At 36.9% G+C, this 14,371-nt stretch overlaps 2 non-coding genes across 2 annotated transcripts; both read left to right on the top strand.

Annotated features, from left to right (window-relative positions):
- The first annotated feature begins 12,579 nt into the window (after positions 1-12,579).
- On the top strand, positions 12,580-12,651 carry TRNAQ-UUG (transfer RNA glutamine (anticodon UUG)). Its single transcript has one exon. It is a non-coding gene; the product is annotated as a tRNA-Gln (tRNA).
- Positions 12,652-13,878: 1,227 nt separating this feature from the next.
- Positions 13,879-13,950, top strand: TRNAC-GCA (transfer RNA cysteine (anticodon GCA)). Its single transcript has one exon. It is a non-coding gene; the product is annotated as a tRNA-Cys (tRNA).
- Positions 13,951-14,371: the final 421 nt, after the last annotated feature.

The following is a 14,371-nucleotide window of genomic DNA, read 5'->3' as shown; positions in this document are numbered from 1 at the left end:
TTAGAGAACTCAAAACGTTGTAATAGCGTTTTTTTGTATTTTTTTGCGTTCGGGTTTGCGTTTTGAGTGTTGTGATGAACCCATGACACCAAATACCTATTTATACTAGTAGTGGGGTGCTTGGGGGAGCCAAAAACGGCTATTTTTGACCCCAACGGTCAAAAAACGGCCAAAAAAACGATTTCCAACGGCTATATTCGATTCAACGGCTAGAACCGGTTAGGAACCGGTTCCGGATGGTTCGGTTCCAGAACCGGTTCCGGTTCGGTTCCGGTTCGGTTCCGGTTCCTACCCGCCCCCACTCAGAAATGCAAGAACCGGTCATGGATCATCGGGTTGAATCAGATAGGGTCCGGTTCCTACAAAAAACGGGTAGGAACCGGTTCGGGTCCACCGGTTCGGTTCCAGGAACCGGTTTCGTTGAACATCTCTAGTCACATACATTAGCAAACCCGATCTGATTTGTAAATAACGCATCATTGTAAGACTCAGATAAGTTAACCAGCCACATTGGATCAATCACATGTATCGTCTCGTGTTTGAACCATGGCCGAACACAATAACCACTTCACCTGTATGATTGTCGTAGTACCAATAATTAAACGAGGTGAACAGACTCTGAGGAAATGTCTTCATTGGAGCCCTCTTCATTGTCTTTGGCGGCTTTACTTGCAATATCATCTTCCTCCAGTCTGTGCGTGTATCAATCTCATCAATGTACTTATGAGTAGGCACTTGTGGCTTGAAGAAATTGAAACCGAAACGGGTTTCATGCAATAACTGCTTATATAACCATCCAGCCCACTGATCATCGCCTTGATTTATGAACGGTCTGTTGGCTAGTGTTCTCACATCCCATCTAGGCATAGATAAGATATCGTGTGGTCGCTTGAAGTAATAAATACCATGTTCCCATTTCACTATGTATACTTTAAATTCAGAATCAAATTGCCATGACACCAAATTACCTTTTACATTTTTTGCAGGCTTGTACTTCTTCATTTGGTATGCTGATGCTCGAGCCTTCACTAATCTGACTTCCTCCCCGTTCATGATAACGAAAGGTCTCGATCATCTTGTTCATCTTCTTCACATTATGCTCGAACATACCATCCAAAACACGTTTGCGCTTTTTCTCTATCGCTGATAAATGACTAGTCTCTGCAGCTTTATTCCACTTCTCTATCTCTTCCCGTAAACAATGTTCTGCCGCATCAAAATGTTCTGTAGTGAAGAATGGAATACCTGATTCATTGTTGTTGTCGGTGTAGAACTCAGGGTACTCCTCAGCAGTTACGTCTTTAACCTCTACCTCATCAAAATCAGGCACATTCCCGTGTGGGATGCCTGTATTAGTACTTTCTTCGATTACAACATCCACGTCCACACTCTTTCCTAACATATCTACCTCTTCTTCATTTAGATCCAGAAGCAAGGAAATTTGTTCTTTTGTTAATGAATGATCAACAAATTCACCTTTTTCGATCTCATCCGTATTCACCATACTATACACTATTCCATTCACTCCCACAAATAAAATCATATTTGCTGGAATGACATCAATCGGTTATTTCTTGTCTAATCTTTGTATGGTACAATCTGCAACTGATTATCTCCAGATTCACCACCAGCACTCGCATCAGTCTTATTACCAGCCGACGGTGTAGAATTGCCGCCCAGTTGCTAATCTACACCACCACCTACTCCATCTTGATCATCTTCATCGTTTTTTAATTTCTTCAACGCATCGTCTTTACACATCAACTGAAGAATGATCTCATTCTGTTTATCCAATCTCTCCCCCCTGAGCAGCAAAAAGGGCTCTAAGTTCCTTGTTTTCACGTTGAGTGAACTGAATATGTCGCAACAAATTTCTTTGTGCTAGCTCATGGGCCGCTCTATCAGCTTGCATTTGAGTCTGTTGAAGGTGAAACAGATTCATCATATGAAACCATTGAGTCTGAAGATTCAAGCCGAAGAAATTTGGATGAACTAGTTGCAACGGACCCTGAGGACGAGTAAATGTCATAAACGAATGCTCAGGTCTTGGCAACTGTGTAGGAGTAGCAGGAGTAGTAGGCTGCGGTGTAGGCATACGTGCCAAAACGGTCTGAAGAATGTCACCAAATACAGGATCTGGTCTTGCAGTAGTAATCAAGGTCATAGATGGAGGTACCGGAGATACTGGCATATGAACTGGAGTAGGTGACCTTGGAATCTGTTGAGGTATAGGAGATGTGGGAATAGGATCTGAATTAGATACAGGAGGAGTAGAACGACCAAATGGTTGACTAGGAATTTCAATTCCTGAACCTCTTCTAACCCTTTGCTTCGTGGCTTTCTCACTATTCTCCACCAACGGCTCTTTCCCTTTACGTTTCCGCTGCTGCTCATAACTTAAAGCAGCTTGTGGTCCTAGACCACCATCACCACCATCATCATCATTTCCACCATCACTAGGGATGTTCTTCGGGTTTGTTTTTCAGGTTTCGGGTTTTTTGGGTTTCAAAGTTTTAAATCTTGACCCGAAACCCAACCCAAATCTCTTACGGGTTTTTCGGGTTCGGGTAATTCGGGTTCGGGTATTTTCGGGTTGGGTTAATCGGGTTTTGAGTATCCTAGAAAATAAACAAAACAAAAGAAAAAAAAATTAAGAACGACAATGTTAAAATTAAAACAACATATTATTCTTTGCTTATAACAAAATAATTAAATAACAAACCAACATAGCATGATAAAACAATTCAAAGAAGAGTAAAACTAACTCGAACCTTAATCATATTCAATCGGGCGTGATTTGGTTGTTCGATTTCGGTTGCTATTAGTAATAAACGGAAAATATAAATTAATAATAAACAATCGATCCATAATAGTTAGAATGACAACAGTCAATCAGAGCTAGATTATGATAACTTTAGTGGCTAAGACTTAGCTTATTATACATAAAAATATATTTAATTTTAAAACTAGAAGTTTATTCGGGTTTTTCGGGTTGACCCGAAACTTATAAATCAAATTCGAGAACCAACCCAAATTACTTCGGTTCGGGTTCGGGTTAGTCTTTTATCTGGTTCGGGCTCTTCAGGTCGGGTTAGTTCGAGTCCGGGTATGGGTTTTTTCGGGTCGGGTTTCGGGTAAAAGTGACAGTCCTAACCATCACCACCTTCTCGTTCGGAATCGGAGTCGTCATGAGCCCAACGATCATTAGGTGGAGCGACATAATCAATATTTGCTAAATGACCAATCAATCGTTTAAACTTTGGTTAATCTGCCAGACTCTGGCCTCTATAAGATCTCAAACGTCTCATCGTCTCTTCATTCATGTGGTCAAGCTTCATAACGTCATCTTGATCTTTATCCAAATCCGGCACCAGATCATTGATTATCATTTGCAGAAATCGAGGATACATTAAAATCTTATGACGGCTCGAAATGTTCTCTTTCAGATGATAATAAATCAATTCTGAGAAGTTGAATGGTTTATTCAAAACAAAAGCAACTGTAACACCCGTTAATTCCGGTTTCAAGAACTAAAGCTTGTAGAATATGTATAACTCTCGGGACTTAACCGACGTTTCTCGGAAGCCTTTACGTCATCCCGGTACGTTAATGAACCTAAATATTCCTTCCGTTTTGCCTTACACCTCAATCTGGAGGGACTAGAGTGTAATATCTTATGTTATAACATAACAAAACCCTAGCCCCCTTGGCTGTTTGCGATCGGCAGAAACATCAAGGACAAGACCCGCGATTTTTCTTTTTTGCAGCCAATTCTAAACCTTAGAACTTCAATTCAAGGTATGTACTACGATTCCCCAAGTCTTTTTCACGTTAATTGGTCCTCATATTGCGCGTATTGATCGAAAAACGTCTTGTTGTAGGCTAACCGGGTGGCTGCCCAATTGAGCGTTTCCGGGGCTGTTTTGAGTGAGGTTTTCGCATCAAAATCCCACTAGGTATGACATGTACATCATATTATAATTTCATGGCCAATGGAGGTGTTTAGGTCGGTCAATCGATTTTAGTTCGAAAACTAGGGTTTATCGGGTGTAGAATTGCAAATTGTTGAGTTTGATGCGTTAATTGATCAGGTGACCGACCGAATCAGTTTGTACAGCCCTAGGGGGGTTTAAGGGCTGTGGAAAAATTAATTTTTTCGATGCTCGGGGCTGTTTTGGTTAGTGCTTCGTCAATCGAGTCGGCGGTGCGCGAATTTTGTTTAAATGTTAAAGTAAGAGTTGTAAAAAGGAACCGTCAACCCTATCAACTCGGGTGACATAATCATGATGAATGAAAGGTTTAAAATGGGAATTGGGTCCATTCGAGGCTGATTCGTTTAACAAATGGCTTTAAGGTTTATTACGCGCGTATTCGACTCGATTTGACAAGTGTTGGGCCTTGGGCCAAGTGTTGGGCCTTGGTCCAAGTTGTTAGGCCTTGGGCCAAGTTGTTGGGCCTTGGGCCAAAGCGTTGGGCTTGAACAGCCCATTAGGCAAGAGTGTTCTTACAGTCTAGGTTAGTAACGTGTTGTGTATAATTTACAGGCCCTTGCTTGTGATCGTGCACTTAGGAATTTCCTAGCTCGTTGCAGGTGTTCGATTGATTTCAGATGAGTTCATGATGCCCCTTTTTAACTCTTTTAACTTTTGGACTAGCATCCACACCTAAGTGTTTTCCTACGGGATTAAATGTTTTAAACGATTTATATAGGCTTGCTAGCATATGGTAGGCCTTGGGATGTTAAATATATATATATGTATATACGTTATTGCTTGGCCTATATCTGGCGATGTTGTAGTCGTTTCGACTACTGATGTTGTGTATGCCTACTTTGTGTTTGCATGCACTGATGTTACGTGTTTGGGTTATACGTTTGCTCGACCCTGATGTTATACGTGGATGTTATATATATATAATGTGATATATATATATAGAGATGTAATTGAAAGGATGTTTACATATACATTTTGTATATGTATGTATGGATGTTTAGTTCTCGGTAATGAGGATTTTATGGATGTACCCTTTTACTTTTTAAAACTTTTGGTTTGACTATCTTAACTATTACTACTGATGTTATTTACTTAAAACTTGAACTCACTCAGCTCAAGCTGACTTTGTGTGCATGTTAGTGTGAGTTTTAGGTTAGGAAGTGGATGCCTTATCGCTTGGACGTGCACGAAGCTACTTGGACGGTGAAGGGCATACGGGAACTGAAGTTTTACTATTAGACATTTATTATTAAAAGTTTTTATTTAAAGATAACTATGTTGATTTTGGGCAAAATTCCCGGGTTTTGGAAACTTATTTTATTATTTATGTTTTCCGCTGAATTATACTCTGAAATTGTTATTTTAATGAAGTGAATTTCTTTTAAGTTTAATTATTTTTACGAGTGTTTTGAATGAATACCAACTGTGAGGTTCCCGGGGTTCGGGGCCTTACAGCAACAAAAGCGGACTTAAGCATTACTCGGCACTCGTCAAATCCACCCTTGCGTCCACCAAGATAGTGAATCAATACATGAAGCAAATACTTGTATTGTTCACATAAGTTTGATTTATTATACATAGATCTTCCCAAATCCCCATTATACTTTGCACGTCCAAATAATCCATGTATCAACTCCCTATCAAACTCGCACCTGTTATCGATCGTATCACAAAATCCCAACGAATCTCGGATTACCCCAACATCAATCACTACTCGTTTATTCTGAATTACTGCCTCAATTTGATTTTCTGTCTCATTGAATCTAGTAGTATTCCAGAATTCTCTGATTATCGTCTGATAAACCACCGTACGAGTCGAAATAGCCTTGTAAATTCTTGAGCGTGTCAGAAAGCTTATCATATCCCCGAATATCAGAGTCTTCAAAATTCGGCTCAAGATAAGCACAGATGTTGTGACTTTTGTTCCACGACAGCATCACCGGAGCTTGTTCAGGTACTGGATTATCTGCGGGTTGTGGCTCAGGAACAGGATTTTGAACGTTTTCGTCAGCCATTTCTGTTTATTCAAACAAAAATATTAATATAATATTCAAACACATTAACAAATGTCTATTTCATAACGAATGAGACATTATCTTTAATTCGTTACAAATAACGAATCAAGTAGTACATTAAATCATTCGTTAACATAACAAATCAATCATTTTTTATTTTGACTAATCACTTATTCGTTATATGTGAATCTATCTATTCATTATCTTAGAAAATAAGATAAACATTCGTCAACATTCAACGAATCTGAAGAGATCATTCGTTATATGACTAACCAATCTGATAAGTCGTTCGTTATATAACCAACGAATCTGCATTAATTACACCCATTGACTTATCATAGGTCAAAATCAACTTAATTTTGACTAATTAAAGTCAAGAACGATGGTCATCGCTGTAACCTTTGATCTTCTATTACTTTTAACAATTAAACTCAACTACGATGTTCGGAAATCGGTTTAATATGTTAAGCTTTGATCATCGATCCTAAAGTTTTATCAATGAATGAGTTTTAAGTTGTAAAGTGTTTGGTTTATAATAGGTTATTAAACCAGTCAATTAACCCAGTAAAACTCCATGAAATCTCACAAATCTTATATGTCTGATCTCTTCATTACCTGTAGAATAAAATGATATCAATCAATGGATCAAATATGCAGGCTAAATTTTCTGAAAAATTTGCAAAAGGTTTCTTAGAAAAAGAGAGAATAGGAACAGGCGAATAAGATCCCATTCGTCTGACCTTGGGATTATAAACCCTCAGACTTCACGCACACTCCGAGGTCATTCGTTCAAATTTTGAATTAACGAATGGCCTCATTCGTTAACTTATGATCCTTATTCGTCAAGAGTTTAAACAAATAGAATTCACATTCGTTTAAACTTTAACGAATATACGTTATTCGTTAACTTTTCTAATGAATAAAAGTGTCATTCGTTAAACTCTTAACGAATGATACGTTAATTCATTCCATTCGTTAATGGTCACACGAATGTCTTTCATTCGTTATGCACAACGGAAGCGAATGAAGATATAACGAATAAGAAACTTATTTGTTATGTTTAAGTAACGAATGGCTTTACATTCGTTAAACCATTTACCGAATAACCAATTTCCTTAGCGAATGAGAATCAATCTCATTAAGGAATTAAATATTCATTAAAACCAATTAGGGTTTTAACAATGAATTAAATAATCAATTAAATCCATTTTAGGTTTTAATTGCATACATTAAAATACCCGATCAACCTCTGATCGATAAAGTTTAACTTAAACGGATTTTTACATTAAATCACAACTAATACCAGTTGTAAATACATTAAGCACGATTAACTTAAAACTTTTAGGGGATCAAATTCTTCTTTTTCTTTTGATGTATTCGCCAGCTTGGTAAATCAAAACTAAAATAGAATTGAAAAAGAAAGAAAAATCTTTTTGGATTTTTAGAAATTTTCAATTAACAACTAACTAAAAACAGAAAACAGCTATACTATGAAAGCAGTACATATTTTTGTGAGTTGAGCAGGGAATCATATTGACGATAATATCACTAAGTTACACTTCAATTTCGATGATTATTATACACGTAACCCAACGATGATTGCAGATATAATTGTCCTCTTAAACTTTTCACAGACTTGTCGGAAACTTTACGATATGCTTTAATTTGGTGAAATTAGGCACGAAACCATATGTGGACCCCATCAATCAGATATAACATTTCTATCTATTATACAATGAATTTCACATGTACATTTTTCTTTGATTTTCTAAATTTTTATTAACTGTGACTCATGCAAAAATAATAAAAGGAAAATAAAGCAGAACGTCAAAATGTTCCCTTAAGATCGGTATTACTACACCCAGATAAGGTTCCATTTCAACAAAATAAAAAGATAAAAATAAGTTGAAGTTGCACATGCCTTAACCCCTAGTTCGATACATGACTTTCACACATTTGTACTTATAGTATACGCGGAGAAGGTCCAAGGCTTGTACGAAACACCAAGAAAATAAAGCAGAATGCTCAAATATTAACCCTCAAGTCGGATAATCTTATCGCGCAGGAGAGGATCCAATATTTGAATAAAAATAAAGAAAAAATAAAGTTGAATTTCTTCGCAAAATAAAATAAAAACAAAGCAGAATTTGCTTCAAAAATGAAAACATGTACACACAGTAATCATTTAGATTTTTGATTTTTCTTTAAATCAGATATAGTATCAATATTTCAAGATGTAATTCCACTAGGTTCGGCATTCATTATCTTTATATCTTATCAGTTCCTATATAGTATGTCAAGCCTATCTTTGCATATCATATTGATAACCTTACGGTAATTTTTAATCTAGTTTATTCATGTACTAGATCAATCCCGTCAATGTACTATCATTTTCCCTTTTTGCTTCAAAACTCATTTTGAGGAGCATTTTCCAATGTTTTTGGACTTTTTCAATATTTGAATGTTTTTGGAGTTTTTAAATTTCTCAGTACAAACTAAAACCCAATATTTTTGGATTCTATATTTTTTTCCCCCTAAAAACAACAAAAATCAAAATAAAATAAGAAATAAAATGATTTAACCAAGCTTTTGAATATCTTTTAAAGTTTTTAAACCATTTATACCCAGCAGATATTGAAAACGTGTTTTGTCAAACGCTTTGGTATAAAGGTCAGCCTTTTGAAAATCCGTGTGAATTTTATCAATTGATATTAATTTCTTTTCAAAACAGTCATGAATGAAGTGATAACGGATTTCAATATGTTTGGTTTTCGAATGGTGAACCGGATTTTTGGTGATTGAAATTGCAGCTAAATTATCTATATAAATGGGAGTAGTAAGAAACTTCAAACCGTAATCCCGCAAGTGTTGCTGGATCCAGAGAACCTGTGAGCAGCAACTCGAGGCCGCCACATACTCCGCTTCGGCTGTTGAAGTTGAGACCGTTGTCTGCTTCTTACACTGCCAGGAAACAAGCCGGTTTCCTAAGAATTGACATCCCGCTGTAGTAGACTTGAAGTTGATTTTGCATCCTCCGTAGTCCGAATCAGTAAAAGCTGCGAGATCGAACTTATCATCTTTGGGGTACCATAACCCGATGTCAGGATTTCCCCTCAGATAAAGTAAGATACGATTTACTGCCGCCAGGTGAGTCACTCGGGGACTCGATTGGTACCTAGCGCACAAACAAACAGCAAACATAATATCAGGTCGCGATGCAATCAAATACAAGAGAGATCCGATCATAGCATGATATAGGGTTGGATCTACGGTATCCTCTAATTCATCCGGTGATAAATTGTGACCCACGGGAAGAGGTGTCGAAGGAATTTTGCCTTCGGATATCTTGAATCGGCTCAAGACATCGTTCACGTATTTGGTCTGATGGATAAAAATCCCGGAATCAGACTGCTGAACTTGCAATCCTAAGAAAAAGTTCATCTCCCCCATCGAGCTCATCTTGAATTTGGTTTGCATCGTCTTTTCAAAATCTTTACACAAGTTGTCGTTTGTCGAACCAAAAATTATGTCGTCCACATAGATTTGGACGAGGAGCAAATCATCACCCACGTTCTTATAAAATAAAGTACAATCCACAGTCCCTCTCGTGAATCCACTTTCTATCAAATGGTCAGCCAATGTGCTGTACCAGGCTCTCAGGGCCTGGTGTAAACCATAAAGAGCCTTGTTTAATCGGTATACACGCTCTGAAAAGTCTGGATCCTCGAAACCGGGAGGCTGCTTCACATATACTTCCTCATGAATAGCTCCGTTCAAGAACGCCGATTTCACGTCCATTTGATAAACCTTAAAATTTTTATAGGCTGCATAGGCAAGAAAGATATGTATAGCTTCCAGTCGTGCAACCGGAGCATATACTTCGGTGTAATCTATGCCCTCTTGTTGATTGTACCCAAGAGCAACCAATCGTGCCTTATTTCTCACGATTACCCCGCGATCGTCCTTTTTGCACTTAAAAACTCATTTAGTTGGAATCGCCTTTTTCACGTGATCGGGTTTATTAATTAAGTCCCATACACCCAGTCGAACAAACTGTTGCAGCTCCTCCTGCATAGCTTTAACCCAAGGCGGTTCCTTGAGTGCCATTGAGACACTTGTTGGTTCTATCTGTGATAGGAAGCAGGTGTATTGTGCAATACTGAGGATACCCAAAGACTGCAAATCCGCATAAGCACAAACTATCGAATCCTCGGTAGGAGATACGTTACTATCAGTTTGATCATCACATATATTAGCTAATTGGTGTCTTGTACGAACCCCATCGTTTACATCACCAATTATCTGTTCCTGCGGATGATTAGAATGAATCCTTAAGGAAGGATTGACAGGTACAGATACGATATCACCCAGATTTGTGACATTTTCCTCAGCCGTGTCTAAAGAGACAGTTGGAGAATCATCATCAATAAAAATAAAATATTTCATATGTCGAGACCATATTTGATTTTGATTTTCATTCATTCATGCAATTTCAATGCGAGGTCACATTTCCGTCCTTGAACAACGAGAATGGGTTTTGACAAAATATCAAGATCCATAGCTATTTGTCAATGTTTTTTAGGTCAAGACATTCTTTCTTTATTGAAAGTGTACTTTCGTTTCAAATTGTGGCATATACGTAAAAATAAACGTTTCGTCTATCCTCACTAGTTGATGATGTTTAGTAATCTAAATTTTTAATTTTAAGAGAAACTTTTCGAGTGAGCTGTAATTTTGAAAAAAGTAGATTAAGTGTGAGTGTAGTTTATAAGAAATAATAAAACAATAGGTATATACATATATTCAAGATCTTTAACAAAAAATCCTCCATGTACATATTTGATATCTTCTATCTAGAAAATATGGACGTAATTCTCAAACGGTAATATTTGCAATGTTCTAGAATATAAGGGTGTAATTAATGATTGTTCATAGATTTCCAAAAATGAAGGGATCATGGCGTTATTTTAACAACGCCACACAACATTTAACCTTATTTAAAGCATATGTGTAATGGTTGTGTGTTGTTTAGTGTGAAACAAAGGATTTAACACCCCATTACGGGTGGTGTTGGATCGGGTGAAAATTTAATCAAGAACACTGCCTCTTTCCTTGAAATTAAGGGATTGATTGATTATCAAGAACACTGCCTCTTTCCTTGAAATTAAGGGATTGATTGATTATCTAGCTTTAGATCGGGAGAAAATAAAATTTAATCGAGAAAGGGGAATGCAGAGATTAAGGGGGTGTTTGGGACTCCTTATTTTATCTCCTTATAACTTTTTATTAAGTTGATAAGTTACAAAAGTGTAACTTATGGAACTTTTTCTCTTACAATATAAGCAATCCCAAACACCTTATTACTTTTCAAAAAGTTAATAAGTTATAAGTTAGTGAAAATAAGCAATCCCAAACACCCCCTGAATTAGAGAGGCAAATGGACAAGATCGATAAAATGAAGCTCGGTGAAATCGCCTTGAGGTCTTGAGTTGGAGAAAGGGGAATGCAAAGATGAAATTAGAGGAGAAAATGGACAAGACCGACAAATGAGCTTCGGTGAAATCGCGTTGAGGTTTTTTTTACTTTGGACAATGGCGGAGTTAGTATGCTAAGTATTTTATGTTTTCTTTGCCCTTTCGACCATCATTGGCCCATTAGGCACCCTCCCACCGCACTACAACCTCTGCCATCTCCATTACGCCCACAATTATAACCATCACTAAAAAAGTTTAAAAACTAGGATAAGCAGCAGCAGCAGCATAAGAAGCCCATTTAAGTTGACCAAATTGAAACGGGTTGTATGTTGTGGAATGTTATCTAATGGTGAATCTACTACTGCTGTTCCTTTATTGAAGTGTATTTTGTGTCATAATATTCTTTCCAAGTTTTGATATTTATAAGTTACCCTCCATTTTCTAAACAGAAAACACGAAAATGACATGGCAATCATAGGCGAAGCAACCAATGACATGGCAAGCTTCGGTCGTGGTAAACTTTTCTCCTGTTTGGCCGTGGTCCTGTGATGCAACCACACGCCTTTGGGACACACATGTGCAAGTCAAGCAGTAATAACCAGATCTGACACGATTGGGACACATGGTTTGGATCTGATTAACTAATTACTTTGTCCTTTTATTCTTCTATTCAATGCAACCAAATAAATGTTTGTAGGTTCTAGAGTTAGGGTTGTAGTTCAAATAATGATTGGTTTATATGTTGACATTGCTCGCTGTAAAAGCATGTAGTTAGTATTCTTTAATTGAGGGTTGTATAACATGTTTGATATTTCATATGGGAATATATTCATTTTTAAAAAGAGTATAATTCTAAAAAGGATAAGAGAGATCCGTTCTTGATGCAGGCGTAATGTTCCTCAGAAGATTTTGGCTGATTCAGAGGTATGTGTAGGAGAGCTAAACAATTTTCTTATATCATCATTGCATTTATATATTATCATTTCAAACATCATTGCAGCAAAGCATTAAAGTTTTATCATTCCAAAGCAGCAAGTAACATAGTAGGAAACAAGCATCAGTTTAGATATGTATTGTCTACTGCAATTAGGCATGTCTGGTTCTATGGTGTAGTGGTTAGCACTCTGGACTTTGAATCCAGCGACCTGGGTTCGACTCCCGGTAGGACCTATTTTTGGTCCAGTTTTCTTTCCTGTACTTCATTTTGCATGAATGGTTTTGTGAGGTGAGTTAGGCAGCTGTGATGAATTTTAGTCTCTGAAATATGTAAAATGTCTTTCTTGATAACTAGCACACGGTTTTAGGAATGTGTAGATTATGCATTATCTAATAGCTAGATGTAAATTGTACGCACACAAAAAAATAAAGATCTACACTTAATATGATTTTTTGATAAGTGAATTAAGGACCGAGATGGAAATGTGATAAATTATTTTCAAATTAGATATTCTTTTCGGGCAAACTAAAATAGACAAGTGGATATTTTTCTTCGGGAGGAGGGAGTAGTGTATTTTGATAGAAAAAGTGCCAAGTATTCGGAATGTTGGAAGTAGAGGTGTCAATTTCAACCCACTCAACTTTACGATCATCTTATTTGGGTTTTATCTTTTGTTTGCTGTAGCGAGTGAACCGAAAGCGACCAAACATCAGCACCTGGTTTTATATTAAAGTTTAATTTTTTTTCTTATTATATAATTGATTTACAGTAACACATTAAGCAGGTAAGGCTTGGTTTTAGAAAGCGTGCCTCTGCTGTTAGGTGTTCTTCCTAGCGCTTCACATGGTTTGAGCGACACGCTTACAAGAGGTAGTGATTAGGTGCCGCTTTGCAGGAGGTTGATGTCCCACCCACCCACCCGTAGGTAAGGTAACCATAAGATAGAGATGCCGCTCTTAATGAGACCACGAGCATATCTAGTCGGTCTTTATTTAGCATGATATACTCATAAAAGTGTTATTGTATTATGTATGACAATTTGATAGAATATGTTCCCAAAAACTAGAATATGCATCCTTGTGTTATAATTAAAAATCAGGCTGAGGTTAAGAGTTTCATCAAGCAAGTAGTTGGGATTGAATTTGAACTCTTTTTCCTATTAGAAGCATTTGAAGGTATAAACATTTTAAGATTAAGGTAGGTGCATTATTTAATAGTTATTGGCCGAGAACCAAACAGGAGAACTGTTGTCCGAGACAATTGCAAACATTCGAATTGAATTCCATCACTATCCCTTCATTTCCATTTTGTAGATTGATTCCATCCTCATTAGATTAAAGTAGTTTTAAGTAATTGACTTGTGTCGCTTAACAGAATGATTCTAGTGTCAAGTTTCTGTAATATTAACAATAAGAATTGTAATTATGATAGAGAATTATTCAACGTATTGACAAAATAGCGGGTCCATAGCTCAGTGGTAGAGCAATTGACTGCAGATCAATAGGTCATTGGTTCGAACCCGGTTGGGCCCTCAAAGCTTCTTGTTTTTTTCTCTAACAAGGGTATTCTAGACCACTTTGTAAATCCTATTTTGGCCATTCCTAATAGTAACATGATTTAATCAAGTTTTTATTTTATTTTACTTTTTATTCCGTTTGTCTACCTGCTACTACTTAGCATCTTTGAGTGCGGAATAGGAGGACCTGAGTGCATATTATAAAGCATTTTGCATGGTATGGGTATGTTAACAACTTTTTTGTTGAATGACGAAGATTCGGATGCTAGTAGTAAGCTTTCTTCTAGTGTACGTTGGAAATTAAATCAGTTCATAATGCATTATTCCATGTGTTACTAGCAAAAAAACATGCATGTCTTTTATTCTTTTTTGAATAATATTCCATGTCTTTTATTTAACTCATAATTGCATACATACATGCATTTATTTTTACATCT

Source organism: Bidens hawaiensis, unplaced genomic scaffold, assembly GCF_021521415.1.
Source record: "Bidens hawaiensis isolate Kalapana, Puna unplaced genomic scaffold, B.hawaiensis_p1.1 tig00023611_1, whole genome shotgun sequence".
NCBI classification, from domain to species: Eukaryota; Viridiplantae; Streptophyta; class Magnoliopsida; order Asterales; family Asteraceae; genus Bidens; species Bidens hawaiensis.
Note: the sequence above shows the minus strand (reverse complement) of the source record. Positions and strands in the feature narration are given on the sequence as shown.